This window comes from Ovis canadensis, chromosome 11, assembly GCF_042477335.2.
Source record: "Ovis canadensis isolate MfBH-ARS-UI-01 breed Bighorn chromosome 11, ARS-UI_OviCan_v2, whole genome shotgun sequence".
In the NCBI taxonomy this organism is placed as follows: Eukaryota; Metazoa; Chordata; class Mammalia; order Artiodactyla; family Bovidae; genus Ovis; species Ovis canadensis.
In genome coordinates, this window is record NC_091255.1 from 32818342 (window position 1) to 32824557 (window position 6216).

Sequence of the window (6216 nt, forward strand, 5' to 3'; positions counted from 1 at the left end):
TGGTGGGCTACAGTCCATGGAGTCACAAAAAGTTGGACACGACTGAGTGACTCACACAATTGTGCATAGACGGTCCCTGCAGTTTCTCTTGCTCCCTGCTTCAGCACGCCTGCTCCTGGGGGTCCGAGGAGAGCCCATCAGAGCTTCCAGGTAGAGACCACCATGCCCTTGACCTCTCTCTAGTCATCTGCCCCAGCCCCACCCATCTCCAGGTAGATTCCTGAGAATTAACTCTGCTTTTTAAATGTCTCAGGATCTGTGTTCAGAATGCTCCTTGACAGAGCAGGACTGCCACCTCCTTTGTTCTAGACACTATGCTCCTAGTAACACAGCCCAGATCTCTCTGGTTTTTTAATTTCTCACACCCCTTGTGCTCTCTTGTGCTAACACACAGATCATCTTTCTTCCCTCCCCAAAGCTGAGTGTAACCAGCCTGGTGGCTATCTGTCCGTTGGAGGAACCAGCTGAGCCTCACCCAGCTCAGCACAGACTTGTCTCACTGATGCTCATATGGGCTGGACCCTGTGTTGGGCTGGAGGGAGTACTGGAAAGAGGAACTGATATGTCTTCCAAGGAAACCGAAAGGAACTTAGAGGTTTCTGTGTGGAAGGGGAGGCCTGTCCGGGCAGAGGGGATAGCCTGAGCAAAGACCAAGGGTCAAGAAAGTTCAACAAGGAACAAGGAGCTGGTATGCCTGGACCCCTGGGCAGTAAGAGGCTTGAGAGCATGTCGGGCCTGGAACAGCAGCAGGAGTTGGCTGAACCTGAGGGCAGGGGGACGTGAGAGGGATCTGGGTCTTATGGGAGACAGCACGAGGAAGAGGGAGGAGACCAGAGGCCAGGAGGAGGCTGCCGCCAGGGCCAGCCGGCTGGGGGTGGTGGGCTGGCCATAGAGGAAGAGGCAGACAGGGAAAAGGGTTGTGTGGATAGGAGGTGACTCTGCAGTTAGCTTCAGCCACCCTCGGAGACACGGAGAGGCCAGAGGGGGTGATTTCTATAAGAAGAGCCCAGTTGGGTGGAGGGGCGCCATGGGTCATCCTGACCCACACAGGAGAGCTCTCTGGAGGAGGTGTCTGGATTGTGGTGTGTTCAGACTGTGTGTATGTCACTCAGTCATGTCCGACTCTTTGCAACCCCATGAACTATAGCCCACCAGGCTCCTCTGCTCATGGATTTCTCCAGGCAAGAATATTGGAATGGGTTGCCATTGCCTTCTCCAGGGAATCTTCCCAACCCAGGGATGGAACCCAGGTTTCCTGCATTGTAGGCAGATTCTTTACCGTCTGAGCCACCAAGGAAGCCTGATACATAGAATTACACTACTGCAATGATTTTATGTTGTATTTTTAGCCATATACATTTTGTTGGAGGCCTGGTTACAGACTGGGTGTTATAAGAGACCACAGTCTTATAAATTAGACAAGATATAAGCAATGGATCGAGTGACACTGACAAAGACATAGAGCAGCAGGGAGGCACAAGGCACAGACAAATCTGAAAACAAATTAAAACAGCGATTAATCAGTTTAAGGGGAAGATTTTCCTTCCCCTGGAAAACAGATCTAAACCAGTATTTTTTAAGATAGAAACCATAAGATTATAACCACCTCTAGGAGTTCACTCAGTCCCCTATAACTCATCCTTTCTGTTAACAGCTTTATGAAGCCATCAGTTTTCCCATTAGAATTATTTGCACTGCTCTGAAAATCTCTCTTATAAATCTTCTTGAAGGGGAGGCATTTTTGCAGAGGCATCAGAGTGAAACCATAGGTATCTAAAATGACAGAAAGACTTAAGAAGGCACGTTTAAAGCAACCAGGTTACTGCTGATGCAGATATTCTAGAGATTATATGGAATTCTGCTGTGTGCTGGTAAAGCGTTCAGTCATAATTCCAGTTATTATCTGAAAGTACTGTGCATCACAGCATAACCTGGTTCAGACTGTGGTGAGGTCTAGAAATGAGAGAGCCTCATTACCACCCCGCCTCCCCCCCACTAAACATGAGCAGCCCTGAAAGAGGGGAGGAGAAGGGGGTGGGGGCAGGGGGCATCAGCCCTGGAATGCAGGCACCTTGAGGCAGGGAGCTCCGAGGGGGGGCCTCAGGCATTCCATTAAGAAAGACCCATCAGCACCAGGTCCCTGGCCATATCCACCGTCATACCACCTCCATCAGCCCAAAGCGACCTGTGGACAGATGGGGCTAAAGGCTGGGCTGGGCCAACACTGGAAGAGAGGAATGGAGGGCAAGTCTCTTATCCCTCCGTGAGACTCAGTTTTCCCTTCTGAGAAATGGGCTAAAGGGTCTCCTATGTCTTTCACCTATGACCTCTGGCTGCTCCATCTCCTCTGCCCTGGCCAGTGAGTGTAGGGCAGTCCCTGCCCAAGCAGGAGAGGGTCAGGAGAACTGTGGCTGGGGAGACTGCAGCAGCTATAATTAGCTGCCTGAGTCACCTCATAAACCTGTGTTCTCACCTGCTGGACTCTCGCGGGCCTGGCCCTCCCTCTCTCAGGGATTGGGCTTCCTCACCTGGGAAGTGCCTCCCAAGCCCCAGCACTGACTAGAATGGCCTTTCCTGGGAGATGGTGCAGGCCCGGGGCCACAGGGCCCACCCCCATCCCGGGCTTGCTGGCTCAGCCCCTATGAGACACCTGGGCCCCATCCCTCTCAGGCTCTGGGGCCTTCTCATCCCATCCTGAGCTCCCATCACACTGCTGCCCTGGAGTTCACATCCCCAGGGCCTGCTAGAGGTGTCAGGAGCCTCCTTCACCTCTGCCCTAGGCAGCTATGAGTGTCCGCCCTCCCTGAGACCCCCAAACCTCAGTGGAAGGTGCCCACTTCCATCAGAGCCTGTGCTCTCCCACACTCCCAGTGGCCAAGAGCTCACGTCCAACTTTGCCTCCCCTGCTAGAGGCCCAAGCTTTCTCCCAGTCCCAGCTGAGGCCAATCAGCAAAGGGCAGGCATGGCCCAGAGGGACCCCTGAGGTCCTCACTCTGGGCCCCCTGGGACCTTGGAGAGCACTCAATACCTGTGCGGCAAAGACTCATCTGGTGAAGTCCAGGTATGGCAGTGGCTGCCTTGTTCTCAGATCACCGCATGTCCGGGGCCCAGGGCCTACAGCCGAGGTGGCGAGAGGCTCTCATCGTAGTCAGAGGGATGGCTGGAATGAAGTGTCAGAGGCAGAACTGGCTGGGTCACCTGCCCTTGGTGCCAAGCAGGCCACGCCCACCAGCCACAGCTACAGCGCCTGCCCACCGCCCACGTGCTCTGCCTGAATCACCCCCACGCCCACAGGGCAGCCTCACCCCAGCCCAGGAGAAGACAGGGAGATGGCAGGTACCCAGACTAAGGGCCTGGTCCAACTCTCCTCTGGTATTTGATGCCTCACATCACGACCCTCATCACATGTACTTCCCAAGGATGCTGTGAGAAGTCAGAGATCCTGCTGGTAGGAAGGCCAAATGAACTGAGTGCTCAGGGCCAACCCTGGGAGGCAAGGCCACCACCAAGGGCTGGCCCACTGACCCCACAGTGACCACCTGCAAGGCTTGGTTTCCATCCTTCAGAACCTGGGATCAAGTCCCCTTGGAGAGAGAGGAAGTCTCCATTCAACGCTTCCCCGTGGAAATTATGCACCACAGACCTCGGTGTCAGACAGCTTCACCCCTAGACTGTATGACCTTGGGCAAGTCATTTCTCATGAAACTCCATCTCTTCATTGTGAAATGCGCATAGTAAACTCACCTTGCAGAGGTACCACAGGGCTTACATGTAACGATACATAGAAAGGGCTAGAACAAGGACCAGAGCACAGAAAGAACTCTGTAAACAATGACAGCTATGAACAGAACTCTATAAACAGTGAATCCTGCATTCAACTGCCAGGCCACCTGCTTCCAAGGCTGGAGCATCAGGGGAGATTCTGAGCCCTCCCTCCCTGCCCAGGCCACAGCTGTGAGGAGGGTGGAGCAGGGCTGGGGCAGGCCTGACAGTCTCTGCATCACTCAGGAATTACACACCTGTTCCCGCAGGCAAGACAGGACTGGGATGGAGCAGGAAGTCTCTGCTGACAGGGACAGCGCTGGTGACCCATGTGGCAGGGACTTCCTCGGGTGCTGTGGGGACAAGGCCCTCCATCTCTCATCAACACAACCTGCCAGGCCTGGGCCGAGGCAGGTCAAGCTTCTGACTATGGGGCAGCAGGACCTGTGGCCAGTGAGGGGCAGAAAAGCTGGATCCATGGCTGACAAGCTTCAGATGTGGGTGAAGAGGGGGCCGCTTCTGCAGTTTAAGTCAAGGGGGCCCCAAAGCTTCCCAGGTGACCCAGTGGTAAAGAACCTGCCTGCTAATTCAGGACACACAAAAGACACGGGTTTGCTTCCTGGGTCAGGAAATTCCCCCGGAGTAGGAAACGGCAACTGACTCCAGTATTCTTGCCTAGAAAATTCCAAGGACAGAGGACCTGGTGAGCTACAGTCCAAGGGGTTACAAGGAGTCAGACACGACTGAGCACATGCGCACACACACACGCGCACACACAGCCCAAGCACACATCCCAACTTCATCACTCCCTGAAACTCCATTAAAGCCCCAGCTTAGATCAAACATAGTCTGTCCTCTATTACTCCAGTAATTGCCCCTCCTGACTCAGCCCCCACCCCTTCCAGCTTGCTCCTCCCTGACTGCCTCTGAGCCCTAAGGGTGAAGCTGTTGCCCAACTTGAGGATTTGCATTTTGCCATGTGTGTTAGCACATTTTCTCAAAGGCCAGACTGGCTAAAATGGCCCCTGTCTCCATCCCAAAGGCAAGCAGTATGCCCAGCATGGAGAAAGGGAGCCCCTCTGCTGTGTGTGGAATAGGGGCTGGTCTTCATTCAATCCCATTTAATCCAATACATCATGGAAGCCCACACTGGAAGGCCAGGCAAGAAGCCAGGGATCAGTGTAGGGTTCAGAAATGGGGAAAGTGGTCTCCACCCTCAAGGAGCTGTGAGCCACAAGGGAGCCAGCTCGGGTAGAAAATCTAACCCTACCAAACAAGTTAGAGGACAAAGAGGACTCAGGCTACTCAGGAGGAGGAAGCGCCTTTAATGGAGGCTGGGGGACGGATTCAGTGAAGAATTTTTGGGTTGGACTTGGAAGGAGGGAGTGATAGGGACAAAGTAAAAGGACAAAGTAGGTGATTAAATCACTTCCCTGGTGGTACAGTGGTAAAGAATCTGCCTGCCAATGCAGGAGACTCAACAGATGTGGGTTCGATCCCTGGGTTGGGAAGATCCCCTGGAGGATATGGCAATCCCCTCCAGTATTCTTGCCTGGAAAATTCCGTGGACAAAGGAGCCTGGTGGGCTACAGTCCATGGGTTTACAAAGAGTTGGACACGACCGCAACTGAGCACACACAGGTGATTAAATAGTTAATCCCACTAGGGGACTGTAGGTAGAAAAAATATGGGAGACCCCTACAAATGAATGATTACTCAAGAAAGGTTTGCTTAACCACAAAACAAAGCGGGCTTGCTTAGCAACAAAACCATGCAACAGAAGCGTGAGACATGCCCGCAAACAATTAAATATTGGTGGCATGAGCCCCACATCCTGCCCAGTGTGCTCAGTAAGCTCGTGATTCCTAGGATATGCTCTCTGTACACATTAAAAACAATAATCTGTGGGCCTAGCTTGACCATGTAGGAACAAGAAAATTCCCCTGCTCAACCTGGAGGAGGAGCTGATGATGCAAGCATGATGTCTACTCAAGAAAGACAAAGAAGTTCTTCTCCTCCTCCCTACTTTTCCTTTTGATTATAAAACTGTAGCCCACTAAGTTCTCGGGGCATGGCATCTCTCGCCCACCAGTCTGTAAACCTCAGAATTAATCACTTCTTATCTATCACTTTGCCTCTAGCCGAATTCTTTTCTGTGCTGAGACGTAAAGGACCATGGTACCGAAACGACAACTAATGGTTTCTGAAGGACAGTCTAAACGGATAGAGTCATGGAACAGAGACTTGGAAGCAAGAGACTCAGGCACGTTGAAGGAGTGGTCACAACCTTGGGGAACGTCTAAACTCAGCGGGGCATCAGAGATGCTCTGCCAAGTCTGGCTTCTGCCACTGAGTGGCCCCAGGGCACTGAGTCAGCCCTGACCCCTTGAGCAGTTCTCTTCCCCACATCTTCCAAGCCCTGCAGACATCAGGCCCAGGTTGTGGGCTCGCAAG